The sequence below is a fragment of the Eutrema salsugineum genome, unplaced genomic scaffold (assembly GCF_000478725.1).
Source record: "Eutrema salsugineum unplaced genomic scaffold, Eutsalg1_0 scaffold_17, whole genome shotgun sequence".
Taxonomy (NCBI): Eukaryota; Viridiplantae; Streptophyta; class Magnoliopsida; order Brassicales; family Brassicaceae; genus Eutrema; species Eutrema salsugineum.
In genome coordinates this window covers 2418945-2435167 of record NW_006256852.1, presented here as the reverse complement: position 1 = coordinate 2435167, position 16223 = coordinate 2418945, and the positions used below count along the sequence as shown (strand labels likewise).

At 40.9% G+C, this 16223-nt stretch overlaps 1 non-coding gene across 1 annotated transcript; it reads left to right on the top strand.

Annotated features, from left to right (window-relative positions):
- Window positions 1-888: 888 nt before the first annotated feature.
- LOC112087684 lies at window positions 889-995 on the top strand. The gene has a single exon (XR_002900229.1). It is a non-coding gene; the product is annotated as a small nucleolar RNA R71 (small nucleolar RNA).
- Window positions 996-16223: the final 15228 nt, after the last annotated feature.

Here is a 16223-nt window from a genome sequence, read left to right as displayed (position 1 = left end):
GCATGTAGAGTCTTCCCACTTTTAAGCTCAATAGCATTCACAAACTCATTCCCGGGATTTTCACCTTTTCCAGGGAGAGTTCCAGGTGATCTCTTCACAGCTTCTGCAGTCTGAGCTACCTGAACATCCAGCTTCTTCACATGAGTCCACACAGCCTCATACTTGCCATTCAAATCATTGTACATGGTGTCCACTTTGGCATTAATCTCCATGGAAGACTTTTGCTGATTAACCAGCAGCTGTTGCATCAAGTTTTTCAGCTCATCCTGCGAGTTATTTGAGGAACTCGAAGAAGGCTGTAGACTTGTGAAAGGCAACTTCTGCTGATTTCCACCTTGAAATCGATTCTGATTGGTGATGAACTGCTTTCCTTGGAAATTGCTGGAGAAGTTCTTCTGAAATCCTGACTGATTCTGCACTCCTTGCTGCGGATAGACCTGATCCTGAGGGTTCTCAACATTGTTGCTTCTGTAGGATAAATTTGGGTGGCTTCTGAAGTTGTTGAAACTGCGATTCTGCACATACCCTTGTCCATTCACGAAATTTACCTCCATCTGATCATTATTCTCTGCATCTACAAACTCTTGAGCAAGCGGTGCATCACCAACCTCATCAGCAAAATGCACAGATCTCTGGTTCTCTCTCAACAGCAGATTCACCTTTGCTGTAAGCTCATCGATTTTGCTCAACTCCACACTATGAACTGATTTGCTAGACCTGTCATACTCTTGGGACTTGTTGCTGGAGCTTGCAGCTAAGTTCTCAATCAACTCATAAGCAGCTTCTTTGGACTTAGTCATGAAATCGCCATTGCTAGCTGCATTCAAAGCATTCCTGTAATCCCAGTTGACACCATCATAAAAGGTTGACACGATCTGCTCATCAGAGAACCCATGGTGAGGGCACTCTCTTCGGTACTCCTTGTACCTCTCCCAAGCTTCGCAGAAAGCTTCACCAGGTTGCTGTTTAAACGACGAGATCTTGTTCTTCAGAGCTGCAGTTTTGGCCTTAGTGTAGAAATGGTCCAAAAATGCTGATCTGCACTCTTCCCATGTAGTCAATGACCCAGTTCGTAATGACTTCAGCCAGCGCAAAGCTTTGTCCGCAAGTGAGAATGGAAAAAGCTTGCACTTCAAGAAATCGGCTGGTATCCCATTTGATCCAGTCGTGCTGCAAATCTCCTCAAAATTCTCGATGTGGTCCATCGGAATCTCAGCAGGAAGCCCATGAAAGAGGTGCTGCTTCACCAATGAGATCAGCTGAGGTTTGATCTCAAAGTCTTGCCTCTGAATGGTTGGAGGAGCAATCGCAGCTCTGTTGTGATAGTAAGCATGCGGACTGTCCTTGTCTCCAATAGCAGGTTGTGGCTGCTCCCTGTCCTGCTGCGCCTTTTGCAGCTGCTCCAATTGTTGTCGAAGCTGTTGAACCTCGACAGCCATGTTGCCATTGTTGCCTTGATCGCCCATGTTGGCTTGAATAGGCCTTTGACGTCTGTTTTCTCGCTCGACTCTTGCTAGATCGGTGTTCGACAAAGAAACAAGATCGGTGCAGTTGCTCCATGTGGATATGTTTGACATACACCTGAAACACACGCAAACAAGAGAACAAGAGAGAAAAATTAGTAAAGTCTGAATTTCAAACCAAAAATCAAAGGTAACGAATTGGTCCCCGTCGCAACGGCGCCAAAAATTGATTCTCACTAGATGTACTCCTAGTTTCTACTGCAATAGAACAGTGATGTAGTTGTAATATAAAGGATTCGAAATCCAGAGGACCAGTGTTACTCTATGAATTTGTGAGGATTGAATTAAAGCTAAGACGAAAGATGGTTTGTTTTGAAAACTAAAAAGTAACAGAATGGCAAACAACGATTTAAATTCAAATTAAAACAAGCACTAGACCAAAGCAATTCGCAGGAATTTCAGAGATAAGAACCAGATGACTATTCAGGGCACAAGTGTAACGCAAGTCTCGAACTCAAACAGAAAAGCTTATCGATCCACTGTCGTGATCTCGATAACTTTGTCTAACAACCTAAATCCTAAACTGTCGTTTGAATCTAGAAAATTGCAGACAAGCATTAGCTAGCAGGTTTGATCTGTTCACGATTTGCCTTAACTTCAACTGTCGTTGGCTAAGGACAAACCGCTCACCAATGTTTATTCTAGCAACCTATTACACTTTTGATGAACAGATTAACCTAAAATCGCAGATTGAGTGATCAATTCAACCTAAGCATTAAGTCTAACAATGGTGAAGACAATAGATATCAAGCCCTATTTGCATCTAATCCTTTAACTCATGAAATCCTTTGAACGCTTTAATCTAGCTAAGAGATCTACTCAGACATGGAGAAAAGAAACACAGAAACAGATGGAAAGGAATTCATGAATTAAAATCGCAGAAGAGATAATAGGGTTCAGAATTCTTCTCAAAGTGTAGCAGATTTCTTCTCCCAAAAGCTTACAAGTAAAAACTCTATGGTCCAGGAAATTGTAAAAAAGAAAACGTAGAAAGTCTGTAGAAAAACGTGATAATAAAACACAGGCGGCTGTGGGCTTTTTATTCTCTTTCTGATCCCAGAATTAGGTAAAAATCGTTTCCTTATTTTTCTCCCGTCTGGAGCAGGTGCTCCACGAAGGGTCCAAACCGGGAGCAGGTGCTCCGGGGATGATTTCTCCAAAAACGTGTGAAATAGCTCCTTATTGCTCAAATTCATCTCCTTTTGCTCCAATGCCTCCTAAACACTCCAATCCTTTGATAAGGCCTCTAAGTCACCTGAAACTTCCTGAAAAGACTCCAAAAACTCCTAAAACAATCAGTAAACACAAGTTAGAATGAGTCAAAATCTCCACTCATCAGTTTACAAAGTCATTGACAAAACCGAAGAGCTTGACTCAACCATGGACAAAGTAGTCTATGCTCTTGATGAAGTTTAAGAAAAGGTTGACGAGATCATACAACGACTTGGAGAGCAGCTTCTAGCAACCAAAACAAAAGACTCAAGTCCAGAGAGGAAGTACACCAAGCCAGATGACCTAGGATATCATCCAGGAAGCAAAGGAGCAAGCAACAGCAGACAATCAACTCGGAGACACTTTCCTGCGGTCGTGTCGCCTGCGACCGCGACCAAGAAGCCCTTTCCCGCGGTCGTGCCCGGTTTACCCGCAGCCCATGGATGTTTTCCCGCGGTCGCGTCTCCTGCAGTCAAGGCCAAACAAAAAAACGTTCCAAAACAGCCTCGTTCAGCTCATACAAGCAGTTGTGTGTCTGGTACACCTCCTGGAATGACTAAACCCCTCCATCAACAACTAGTTTGCTCCATCAGCACCCAAAGATCTGAAGACGAAGACAAGTCATTGCCCTGCAACATGGCCTTGTCTTGTGAAGATGGGTATGAAGAACAATACTCTGAAGATGAAGAATATGGGTTGTTTGTAGAAGATCCAAACGCAGGATATTCCTCAGAAGACAGTTCAGGAGAAATTCAATGGATCACCAACAACATCAGTAGGGAGAAGCTCATAGAGTTCAACAATATGGTCAGGTCATTCCCTGCTCACCTAAGCTTTGATGAAATCTGGAAGCTTGGTCGTTTGCAAGTCTTTTTCAGGTACTGCAAGGAGTCTAAGGAGGATATCCATAGATACTTTATGCGAGCTCGATACATAACGTCACCAGAAGCAGCTGTCTATGTGATCCACCTTAAAAAACCTGAAGACTGCAGCTACTACACCAACAAAATCAGCAAAGAAAAGCTTAAGGAATTCAATGATGTAGTTCGAAATTTGCCTGAAGAAATCACCTTTGCCAGAGCTTGCAAGGACTTCATGATAGGCCATTACTTCTGTTAGAGCAAGGAATCAATCCCTGAAATAGAAGACTTGTTCAATCATGCCTGAAGAGGTAAACCTGTTCGAACACTTCACAAAATCGAAGGTGCAGGTCAGTTTCTCATCTCTTTGTTCTATTAGAGGAGAAATGTTTAAAAACGTGCTTTGTGATTCTGGAGCTTGTCTTAACATGATGTCCAAGGCAATTGCTTTGAGACTTGGTATTAAGCACCTGTGCAGGACTAGAGCAAAGATTAGTCTAGCTGATGATTCCAATGCAACACCTCAAGGAATAGCTCATGACATTCCTTTGAGAATAGGAGATTGCATCGTGCCTGTCGACTTCTACATTGTCGAAACAAGAGACGCAACACATTCAGTGATTCTCAGATGGTCTTTTCTAACAAAATCCGAAGCTATAATGGACTGGCCAAACCGGAGGATTTCGTTTGCTAATATCGACAAAGATGTTTTCACAGAAGCTGTCCCATACAACAGAAAAGCAGGAAAACGTTCTGCAACAGAAGAATTTGAAGGATAACTTTGGAGTGACGAAGAACCTGCTAGGCAAAGCAAGGAGATGTCGAAAAAGACTTGTCTCAGGACAAGATCTTCTTCATTGGACTAAGCCACATCCAACACCAAAAGTCGAGCTAAACGACTTAAAACAAAAGCGCTTAATGGGAGGCAACCCATTTAGGTATTGTTTTCCTTAGGATTTTTCTTTCTTTTTCCATCGATATTTTTCTTTTTCTTAGTTTCAGGTGTTTCTTATAAAACAAAAAAAACTAAAAAAATCAAAAAACCGAAAAGACCAAAAAGAAGGATGGCCCCTGACTGCTCGGCCTAGCAGGAACCAAAGAGAAGCAGGAACAGGCCACATACTAAACCCCCCTCGGTCGCAGGCGTTCTGACCGCGGGAAACAGCTCTTCGACTGCGGCCACGTCTTTCTGACCGCGGCCAGACACCACTTTACCGCGTTCGCGTGACTCCTGATCGCGGCAAATGGTCGTTGAGATGAAACCCGACCCCAAACCACCCACTTCACCTCATTCCACCTCACCAAGCCCTATTCCACCTCATTCATCACTTCCCACCACCTTCATCACCACCTATCACCTTCCCAAGCCTCTTCGAATGAATCCGGTCCATCTCCACCAGCATCCCGGATCCAGGTAAGTTCTCTTTGGCCTTACTAATTCGATTACCTATGCATTTTTCTCATCCAATCTCGACTTGTTTCACACTGAGGACAGTGCGATTTAAGTCTGGGGGAGGATTTCATCCCTTTCTAACCACTTTTCTTTCATGAGTCTTGCATTATCTACAGTTTCTGCATTTTCCTTAAAGTTTTTCAAAATCGGTTTTCAAAACAAAATACGTTTTAAAGGGAATGGTGAACATGAATCAATGATAGTTGACTGTGTGCCTTTAGACTGTTCCTAGTGACATGCTCATTCATGATTTAGGACTATACTAGGCGGTAGCTAAGCACATTTGAAACAAAGTACCCCAGAGGAATTTGAATGATCTCGATTTAGATGAAGGAATACACTAGCTCTGTTTTATTTGGACTTAATTTTCTCATTGAAGCATTAGACCAGGGAAACGAATCATACATTCAGGACTCCTTTATCTTTTTACCACTCTCTGTTGATCTTGAATGGCTAATTCATCTTTAGCTAGTTCCCCACCTTAACCAATCCTCTCAAACCACATGCACTTTTTTTCTATTGTCTTATCTGCAGATATGTGTAAAAACGTTGGAGAGAAAAAGGAACGACGCAGTTTTCAGTCACCAAAGACAGAGGCCTGCGATTTTGCCGGAAAAGTTTCCGAAGGATTCAACACAAGAGGAAGCTCAGTTTGCCCTAGAAAAATCTCAAATTTTGGTACAATCTCGTCCTCTAGTCTTTCTCTCTTTAAAAGGCATTTCCTTTCCAAAAAAAAAAATTCGAAAATAGGAAAGGAAAATAAATAAAAGCCTTAGAGAGTCTAGATAGGTCAAATTTTAAGTCCCAAGGCAACTGGAGTGCGATTTTATGGAGTTTGGAGATCATTTTCTGATTCCTGGAAAGAATCTAAGTCTGGGGGAATAGCTGTTCAAAACAGAGGACGAAAGATTATGCAACAACATTTGGCAAGAAAAAGTGACTGAAAATTGCGGTCATCAACAGTTTCTTATCTCTCTTGCGGTTTTGCATATTATCGTGCATCCTCCAGATTCATCAGGTAACCCGAAACACTTTAACTCCACCACTTAAACAGCCCTTTAATGCCAAACGCCGTCTATCCTGGATGATGTCTTTGATGAGAATTCACTATTGCACTTAATGAATGTAGAGAGCTAGTTGACTGGAATCAAGATTTAGATTGTTTAAGTTTTGCATGACGGAAAAAGTGGACTAGTATATTTTGTGTCTTTGTGAGAATTTTCTAGACTAAGTTAGGGATTGATGCACTATCTTTGGTCCTAGTTTAGGAGTTCATGTCTCTGAGATTTGTGCATTCCCTATTTTTTTGTTTTCACTTAACCAGTTTAGACTTTTGCTTTGTTTGAGGACAAACAAAGGTTCAAGTTTGGAGAGTTGATAACACCGTATTTTGACAACTTTTATGGATCGTTTTGAAATACTTTTTCTATGTTTTTAATTGCTTTCAAGTAATTTTATTACGTTTTTCGAGTATTTGTAGTTCCAAGACTTTTTTCAGGAAACTTAGGGAAAATCTTAACAAAATGGATAGAAGACCAGATTTCAGCTCAGAGTCAAACCATCAGAAGTTCACCCCCGATTGAAGGCCTTCTCACTGTCTGATCCAGCTCAAATTTAGAGATCTCAAAGATGGAAGTATCAGCTTTCCAGCACACTTTACAGCTTGGCAATCCAACGGTTCAATCAAAAGATACACGAAGAGCAAGACGTCCCGTAAACCAGCTGGCAAGCATTTCCACCTGCGGCCAACAGCCCATTCCCCGCGATCACTAGCTCCCCGACCGGAGCCAGCGATCCATTCCCCGCGGTCACGCACATCCCGACCGCGGCCAGCTAACTCCGAGTTTGAAGGCCCATTTCTGAAGCCCGTATCATTTTCCCAGCCTTGATTCTAAAACCCTAGACATTAGAGAGTATTGGAGACTATAAATACATAAGAAGAGAGACGAAGTACTTTACAGAAATTTTACTTTAAGCTTTGTTTTTAAGTTTTAGGGAGAGAGAGATCTATCTCTTGAACCCTTGTTCTTTCTTTTTCAATTTCGGTTTCTGTTCTACTTTTTAATATTATGTTTTTGATTTCGTTTATCATGTCTGAGTAGTTTTATTTTTGGGTCTAAGGGATTTTCGATGGGGATATATATGTTCGATGAGGATTCCATGAGCTATTGAAGCCGAATCTTAGAACTTTTTCTTCTGAATTTGTTTTGCCTGCATGAGAGTAGCGTCATGAACTACAATCTGATATGGATGCTTGGTGACACGAAAGTGTTCATCCGGTGTCCGATCTAGTTTGGGAGAGCAAAACAAACATAGGAGTGGAAACCTACCTATGGGCGATTTGTGAATGCTGACGAGTCTTAAACATAATGCATCTCTTCTTTTCTAGGGCCAGAGTGGAAACCTACTAGTCAGGGTTGAGAGAGATAGTTGTCTATGATCACGACAGTGGCGTATTCATACGTCCGTGACTCCAGTTCAAAAAGTTTAAACTAAGATCTTATCAAATTTACTCTCTAGCAATGTTTTGAATCGTTCATACCTTAGAGAAAACTTCCCTGAAATCCAGCGCATTCTTTCTTATAGATTTACACTGATTTTCATTCAAGCTTTATTCTAGTATCTTTACTCTTTCAAACGATTTTCATACAAGCAATTAGGTTTAGCCGTTTTTCTCATTTTTAGCCGTTTTCCTAAAGTTTAGTTATTAGGTCATTTTAATTCCCATATTTTCCCTTTAAGATTAGTTTTTACGTTTCAAAGACACCACCAAAACCCCTACAAAAATCATCTGGTTCTAGACTTCCTTACTTTATATTTCTTTCGAAGGCTTTTGCAGGAAAGATCATCTTTCCCTGTGGATTCGATCCGTAAGTACTACAATCGATCAGCTGTGCACTTGCGGCTATTGATTTCATTTAGGGTAAAACTTGACACCCTCACCACACACCACATTTAGGATTTCATTTAGAGTCAAACCACCAAAACAACCACGGGGGAATAACAATATCCACGCTTACCTGCACGTTCGCCATCGATATCTCCTTGTACACATTGTCTGTCACCATTTAGGATTTCATTTAGAGTCAAACCACCAAAACAACCACGGGGGAATAACAATATCCACACTTACCTGCACGTTCGCCATTGATATCTCCTTGTACACATTGTCTGTCACCATGCGCTTCAGTTCACGAAATCACCATCCGACAAGTTTCACATGACGGAGGATGTAGATGACCGACTCTGAATTGTCCATAACCGGGAATTCTTTTGCATGGACTTCGCATGGGTGAACATCCAATGAAAGGGAGGTTTCCCCTTCGCTTGAGCCGTTCCCAGTGGACTGAGCCGGGCGGTTCCTAGTAGACCTCCCCAAATCGGCAGGGAGATACCCAGGTGACCGCGATGGTTCAGAATCCCGTCGAGACCTCGTGGACCGCCTCTGCACCAGTTGATGGGCGTCTGAGGGGAGGAGATCTCGACCCGTTTGACGCCAAAATCAGGATAACCAGCTCCCATTGGGGCGTAATTGCACCCGCATAGGGCAAATGCCTCACCTCCTGCACCATCACAGCAGGGGATGGAACCCCACTCGGATTCACGGTGGACTGCCCAGGCGCTGCCAACACCTCAGAAAGTGAGACGGCGATATTGGAGCTGCAAACGCGACTCTCCTAACTTGCTGACAAAAAGTGGGACGATGAGATATTGGTGCGCTTACTGCCGACGAAGTTAAAGAAGTGGCGGCTAGCAAATCCGTTAAACAAAGATCTAGTTAGGAGAGAGCCACAATTCTAGCTATATCCAAAGAAAATCACCAAATATTTTACAGGCTTACCTTGGTGGGAAGGCGGCTGGACGACTGGTTGAGGAACCAGCTGATGAACAATCGGTGGGATACTCGGTTGTTGATGCTCTGGAATGAAAGGAAGCGCACTGTAAGCGTGCACGATTCTCTCTCGAATAAATTGCGACCACAGGGTTCTTTTTCGACGAAGAGCGGCGATTAGATTGTCTGTTAATTGCCGGAGTCCTGTGAGGTGTTTCTGCAAAAAAAAAACAAGCAAAGATCAGATGACGCACCTAAAGAAAAACAAAATGAGAACAGCTAAACACAAAAAACGCCCAATCGGCGACCCGCGACCATCGATCTATAACACAAAAAAAAGTCAAAATCGTCAATCGACGCAGCGTTAATCCGAAAAAGGAACATCTTGTCCCTCCACTTGTCTTGCTGGGGAATGACTATTAATACTCAGCAATCCGGCTGAGGAGAAAAATAGAACGTCCCCTTGAAGCGAGGATTCTGCTTCACCGAGCACAAGGCCAACACTACAAGAAAACAATCGTTTTCCAACGGTCCATTACGATGGTTTTCAAATCATCGCAAGCTTACAACGATTGTACGACGATCTTACGTCTAATTTTAAAACCGTCGTAACACCGTCGTATAAAAAAATCGTCGTAAACTCGACGTACAATTTACGACGAATTATGACGATTATACATCGATAACGAGAGATTTGCTAGTAAATGTAAAATCGTCGTAAATTCGATGTAAAATTACGACGAATATACGACGACTGCATTTCGATGTACATATTACGACGATTTTACGTCGAAAAAGAAGTTAGGTGAAAAACATTTAAAACATGTTTACCTAACAATTGCAGGGGAAGATTTTATCGCATAATCGTCGTAAACTCGTTGTAATATTATTTTTGAATGTAAATTCGTCGTAAAATGTCGTCGGTAAAAGCGTTGTGAAGCCCGAAATTTTCCTATAAATAGATCTTCATTCCTTCTTTCAATCACAACACATCATCATTCAAACATAAGAGCATCTTCATCTTTGAGACCCATTGTAGGTCTCTTAAATTTTAGTATAGTGTTGTAAATCCTTATATATTGGGTTGTCCATTGCTGGAAACCCAAATTAAGAGTTATATTACTTTGAAAAAAAAAAGTAATAATATTATAAGGTTAATTTACTCCATTCACGTGGCTAGACGTGATACAATTGTCTAATCAATAAAAAGAGATAGTATTTTGAGTTTATTTTCAAGATGTCTATATACGAGCTAAGAAGTTGGATGTATATACGTAAAGATTCAGATGGGGAGTTGACAGAAGAGTTCAAGAACGGGTTAGAAATATTTATGTTTCAGGCTACAAATATGGAGAGAACGAAAGATAGTGGGAAGATGTTTTGTCCTTGTTTGAAATGCAAGAATACGAGGTATAGACTAACCAAAACCGTGTGGACGCATTTATTAAATAGAGGGTTTATGCCGCAATATTTTGTTTGGTATCTACATGGAGAAGGATATGGCAGTAATACTCATGGGAATGCTGGTAGTAGTAGTAATTATCAAAGTCATGTTGATATTGATGAATCGAATTATGGTCATCAGCCTAATCAGTATCAATATGATCAAAGTGTAGATCATGATAGGATGCACGAATTGGTGACTGATGCATTTCATGAAACGCATACTGGTAATGCTGTTGAGGAACCTAATGTAGATGCCAAACGATTTTATGATTTGTTAGACAATGCTAATCAGCCAATCTACGAAGGATGTAGAGAAGGCTTGTCTAAATTATCGCTGGTAGCTAGGATGATGTCAATTAAAACAGATCATAACCTGGCTGAGGTTTGCATGGATGATTGGGCTGATCTTCTGAAGGAGTATCTACCGGAGGATAACTTGGCAGCGGGAACATACTATGAAATTCAGAAGTTGATTTTTAGTTTTGGTCTACCTTCTGAGATGATAGATGTATGTGTTGACAACTGTATGATTTTTTGGAAAGATGATAATCAGCTGGAGGAATGTCGATTTTGCCAAAAACCAAGATACAGGCCGCAAACTGGTGGGCGTAAAAGGATACCGTACCAACGTATGTGGTATCTCCCTATAACTGAGAGGTTAAAACGGCTTTATCAATCTGAAAGAACAGCTGCATCAATGAGATGGCATGCAGAACATACACAAGTAGATGGAGAAGTTGTTCATCCATCAGATGCAAAGGCTTGGAAACACTTCAATATGGAATACCCAGATTTTGCTAAGTTCAAACGGAATGTCTATCTTGGTCTGTGCACTGATGGTTTTAGTCCATTTGGTATGTCTGGTAGACAATATTCATGGTGTGCACTGATGGTTTTAGTCCATTTGGTGCACTGATGGTTTTAGTCCATTTGGTTTGTTTGAATTTTTTAAATGGAAAAAAATTCGATTTTACGACGGTTTTACAATAGTTTTTATAAACCCTAAACCCTAAGTCTAGGTTTTAAGCCCTGAATGAATAGGGTTTAAGCATTACGACTTCTTTACGACAATCGGTCGTAAAATCGTCGTAATATTACGACGATTTTACGACGAGTACACTATTTCGTCGTAAAATCGTCGTAATGTTGAAATCCAAAAATTTGAATCTTTTATATCTTATTGGTTGTAAGGTATTTCAAAAATGTTTTTGATTGGTTATCTTATTTTATATGAAAGCTATCAATCTGATCAAAATCAAAAATTTGAAAAAAAACATACATATTTACAAGTTCATGCATGTTTTCGTAAATGTTAAGTGAAAGGTTATATATTAGATTACGGAATTTCAATATTTACTATCTTATGTCATAAATCCATCATACACGCAAAGTTGTAAACCTTTTGCTCTATGTTAGGATACAATAACCTTTGCATTGTTCTTTATGCAATATCCTATTTATAAGATTTAGGGTTTAATCACTTTTTAAAAACTTCGTAAAACCGTCGTAATATAATCGTAACTTTACGATGGTTTTACGACTAAGTTCCCTAAAACCGTCGTTGAACCGTCGTAACGTTTGCACTGGATATGCTCTTGATACGAGGTACGAGGTTATAAATGTTTAGACGTTACGACGATTTTACGATGGTTTTGGGTAAAATCGTCGTAAAACCGTCGTAACGGTCAAACGCTCCCATCACGACACGTGTCATGTCATGCAGTGGACCGACTGTTATACAACCGAATCGTCGTAAAATCGTCGCAAAGTTACAACGATTTTACGATGATCACAAAATCTATATAAGGGACGCGAGTTTTCCCCCTTTCGTCGCTCATTCCTCTCTTCTCCCCTCTCTCTCTACAAAACTTTCTCACTCTAAACCCTAAACCTCTCCCTCTCCCAGCCAATACTTGTAAGTTTTTTTTTTTAAATTAAGTTCATTACATATTCTTTTAGATTTAGGTTCGGAATTTAGATTTAGGTTTCGGAATTTAGATAGGCTCGGATTTTGTAAATTTAAATAAATATTTGGAAAATTAGTAACAAATTTTTTTAAATTTTGTAGATTCTGTTGATATGGCTCCTCGGGCTAAGAGATTTCACTACCGACAGCTGGTCGATTCTGACGGTTCGGCCCCGTCTATCTCGGCGACCGGATCAGCCATCCCGGAGTCCTCGAAAACACAACAGACGGTTTCCCAACCGGTCGTTGTACCACAGCCGGCACCGCCTCCACCACCACCAGCCGAACCAGCAGCTCCCGCACCGGCCGATACTGAAGCTGATCCGATCCCGCCTGTATCGTATGCCCAGTTTACGGTACAGGATCTTCTGGCACAGCCGGGTCGTGAGACCATGAACAAACTCGACCCGGATCGAGCCCCGGGAACATTTTGGTACGTAATTGTTTTCCTACAATATTTTTAAATTAATTAATATTTATTCTTATATATTTGAAATTAATTTACTTTTCTCTTTCTATTTGACTAGGTTTACGACCGACAATGCAGTCGGTCGTAACGTTGCGGATATCATCAAGGGGTTTTTCGTACAACCCCATACCAGCTGGAAGAAGCTGGATCAGGCCACATTTTGCGGTAAGTAATTTACAATTTCGTTTAACTTTAATTTTTAATTTTAACTTTTTACAATAATTATTAACTTTTTTTTTTCCTAGCAAAACTGGCATTGGGAAACATCCGCACACGGACGTGTGGAGACGGCCTTCAAGGAGAAGGTCAAATTCCACCTCAACAACACCGTTTCCGACTGGAAACGGAAGTGGGAGGTTGACAGCGACAAGGCCAAGCGGGCGCCTATGGCCAATTCCGTCTGGCGGGGCTTTGTCCAGTACTGTTGGATCTGCACAACCAGACTACGACCGCCAAGTGTTCCGGATCTAGGTAAGTAGTTAATTCCATTAATATTTACATTATTTGTTTTTGTTAATTCTTATAATATATTCTAATGAAAATATTTTTCATGAACGCTACTGACGATGCGAGAAATCGGAAAAACGTTCCGCACACTTCCGGCCAGATTCCTTTTGCCGGAAGACGGCTTATGATGATAAGTAAATAAAAATTACTGATTTTTTGGTTTTCAAATAATTAACCCTTATTTGTCGATACTAATTCCTGTGCGGCGATCGAGGAGCGACAGACGCAGCTGACTCAGCAGGCGCGTCAAACGTCTCCCGGAGGTAGTTCGGTCCAATCGACCCTGGCCCTGACGGTGGTGGAGATGGACCGGATTTTCGAAGATGTAAATTTAATTACTATATTTAATTAATGTAAATTTAGTTATAAATTGAATTTCTAACCATAATGTTTTTAAATATTTGTAGGTTGCCCCAAAGAAAAAGGGGCGGGTATTAGGGATGGGGTCCATCCGTGATACCCCGAGAGCTACGGCGACTGGTCACGTCAGGGTCCCAGATCCGGTTATCCGCCAGGAGATCGATCAGATGCGGACTTGTTACGAGACGAGGATCGACCAGCTCTACGGTCTCTTCGAGACATGGGAGCCGACAACCCGGTGCTCATGGCGCAGTTGGACAAGCTGCGGGCTGATGGGGTTGTCGGATTGTCTGCAACCGGGTCATCCACTAGGACGCAACCGCCAGTGTAGACGGACGAGGAGATGTTCCGATCTCTCGGGGTTGAGCCTCCTAGAGCCGGAGATCATGCGCCGGCGGAAGCATCAAACCGAAGACCCGGCAAGGAACACGTCCAGGACAATGGGGAGTAGGCCGGTGACGGGATCGACGATATAGATTTAGAATTAGATTTAGAGCTGTAGGGTTTTTTGTAAATTACAATTAATTTAAATTTGAAATTTGAAATTGTAAATTATTATTTTTTTAATTTAAATTTTAATTCGAATTAAATTTTTTTTTAATTTTCAATTATATTAAACGTCGTATAATCGTCGTAATATCTTTATTTAAAACCGTCGTACATTCGTCGTAAATATTACGACGAATTTACGACCAAAATGTACGACCACAAATACGACGATTATACGTCCGCGCTTTACGACGATTTTACGACGAAATGATTAAATACATTACGATTGATTTACGATGATTTTTGCGTCGTACATTTTACGACGATCTTACGTCGACCATTAACGACCACTTAACGACGGTCTAGGCGAAGACCAAGTCGACGCAATTCGATGTAAAATCGTCGTAAACTGTACGACGCATTTACGACGATTTGGTTTCCCTCGATGTTACGACGAAACGAAACCGTCGTATATTATACGATGATTTTGTCTATTACGACGATGACTTACGACGATTTCGTAATCGTCGGTAGTTCGTCGTAATAGCCCTATTACGACGAAATAACGACCATTTTGGCCGTCGTAAAATGATGTTTTTCTTGTAGTGCAAGACATCCTTAACGGTGAATAGAACGCCCTCCTCCCAAGCTCGAACGGATAACCTGATAACATACCGAACAAAGTTTGGACACATCAGGGAAAAGGTAATTCAAAGTCGCTCTAGGGTTTCGAGAGGAAATCTCGGGATCGGAAAAGTTAGACTGCACTCTTTGAAGTAGGTGCGGTACGTGTAGCACCACCCCGGTCCAATAGTTTTTGGCGACTCCATTCTGGACAGGACTGTCATCTCTACGGCGGATGGAAAGCTGTAAATTTCTCGGAGGTTCTGCAATTCGGTCTCCGAAGTGGGAGAAGGAATATGAGGACCAAACAACTCTTTGCAGATGTCCATCACAAAATATAAAAAATATCTGAAAGAAAACTCAAAGAAAAAAGGCAAGACTTTGAAGGATAGCTAGAACGAATCGGGTTTGTCTCTAAAAACCTAAAAGCAGTTCTACGCTAAAAAGTTAATCTAAGGCCGAAAATAAAGAGTGAGAAAAGGAGAAGTTACCTTGATTGGACCGAGTGGCACAGTTTTTTTAGAACGTGAAGGTTGTGAACGTAAAGCAGTTATCAAAATCATCAAGCGATCTCGCTTACCGCAAATCCAGCCCATCGAATATTCATCATTCCAAATAATAATCTCGAAAAAGAAGGAATTCGACGCCAATCACGGAGCTCGAAGAAAGATGGGACATAACGATAGATCTCCGCCGTCCATTCAAAATTCAAAATATTTGGGAAAATTGATTCGGGCTCATCCCTCAAAACGTAAAATGATAAAAAAATCAAAAATTTACCGCCTATTAAGTTCGACACTAGCTTAATGGGCTGGGGGGAATTGTGGAAGCTGGATTTCTCACACTCGGCCCGACTCACGAAGTCCAGCTTAAATATAATTCGAAGAATTGGTAAATAATATTTGGAGTTGGGTCGGATCAATAATCGGCCCAAATGCAAGATTTATCCCATCAGCAATTCGTGGATCAGCTAAGTGTTATCTCGCATGTGTGATATGGCGAGCTCCGAGATATTTGCTCAAAGTCAAAGATATTTTACTAACAACTCGGGGTTATTACAGAGACAGTATAACACGAAGTGGGCCGAAATACGCAGAGACAGTTCAAATCTTGAAAAAGTATAAAAAGAGCTCGAATCACATGAAATCAACAACTTTTCCCTTCAAAAAACTCTAGCAAAAGTAGTTATTCTTTATACTATTTCTTTTCGAAAAATCTTATAATTTCTTTTGATTAAATTAATATAAATTTAATTTCTTCAATATATTTTTATATTAAGTCTGAACCATCGTTATAAATCCTTAATCTAAAATTTATACGCAAATTTCTGAATGTGGAATTTAGCAATTACAATAACCAAATGAGTTTTTCGATTAAACTATAACCAAACCAAATCATTTATTTCGGTTTGGTTTTTACGGTTATGGTTCACATTGTTCTAGTGTAAGACCAAAACGGTACCATTTTGAGGGCGTAAAACAG